This window comes from Limulus polyphemus, unplaced genomic scaffold (genome assembly GCF_000517525.1).
Source record: "Limulus polyphemus unplaced genomic scaffold, Limulus_polyphemus-2.1.2 Scaffold1474, whole genome shotgun sequence".
NCBI lineage: Eukaryota > Metazoa > Arthropoda > Merostomata > Xiphosura > Limulidae > Limulus > Limulus polyphemus.
This window is the reverse complement of record NW_013667084.1, coordinates 54,259-55,638: the sequence shown is the minus strand read 5'-3', so window position 1 is coordinate 55,638 and position 1,380 is coordinate 54,259.

Here is a 1,380-nt window from a genome sequence, read left to right as displayed (position 1 = left end):
ACAGGCATCTCCTTGTCCTCTTTAGTTTTTTATATGTCCTTCGACTTGTTGACTTGTTATATGTCCTTCAACTTGTGTACTCTTATTTAACTCTTAAAATCTTCATTTTCAATTATATCTTATTTAATTATTGTTATAATATTCAAATTCATAGAAGCAATGGATGAAATTTCCTCAAAAATTTCCCTTTGCCTTCATCCCTCCTTTCTTCGGAAGAATTTTGTTATTCCTAACAAAATTCCTGCTCCAACTCATTCTCTCCATGTCTCTATATCAGCTATGCTTATTCAATTACATCTTTACAACACTATCCCAGATATAGAGTTAAAGTTACATGTTAACATATTCTTATATAGGGAAGATTATACATGATTATATATAGGGTATATATGGTTATAAGACATACATAATTCATTAGAATTATAACATGTCCTTAAATTTCTCAAAAACCTCAGGTCCACTACTAATGACCCATTCTCTAAGTGCGCACACCTTCCAATATGAGCAGTGTTCTTGGGGATATCGGTGATAAGTGCAGATATTGGGGTGGAGCACGTCATTCTTCGATACGCGGGACAGCCGTAGTCCTCCATATCTACACAGGGTACATTCAGATAATGCTTTAATAGCTGCGCTTTTTCTTTTCCCTTCGTGTACAACTTCCCGTATTTTTGCCTTATCTCCTGGCGCACCCATATGAAGTCCGTCGTGGAGTGATCCCCGTCTTCCCACCGTAGCCCATGCAGGTACATGGTGCACCAGAGGACGAGACGACGATCCTCGGGAAAAGGAGGTCGGAAACAATACACGTCTGTCCACCCTGTTTTACAATCCATGACCGCCATCTCCTTGATTATATATAACCCGTTGACTTTAAAACCTTCAACTTCCACGATTGCTGCCTTGGGCCGTGGCATGATTTTCCTACAATTATTTACACTTAGTCATTAAACATACATGGATAGTTTGCATAACACGCATAACACACGTATTCACTTGTTCTTTCGTTCACCATAGTCACACACTTGCTTGGTGTTTCTGTCCAATCCTTGTTCGTAATTGTTCACTAGGTCACTTCAGTTTATTCATACTCGTTCAGTTCACTAAGTCACAATACTTCACTCATACGTCGTTCGTTTCACTTTTCGGATCACAGTCTGTTATGTGTGTCCCTTCGTGAACTTTCTATGCCTAATAATTTTGTCTATAATTTTGACTACTTTCGCTGTTAGAATTTACTACCCTTACTAATTGGTTATATCTAGATAATTTTGTAATCATCTAAATAATCAATCTAATACCTGGTTAGATGGGGCCTACTCAAGCAGTTCTACTATTTAAGTAGCTTCTGAATAATCAGACAATTCATGATTGCCAGTT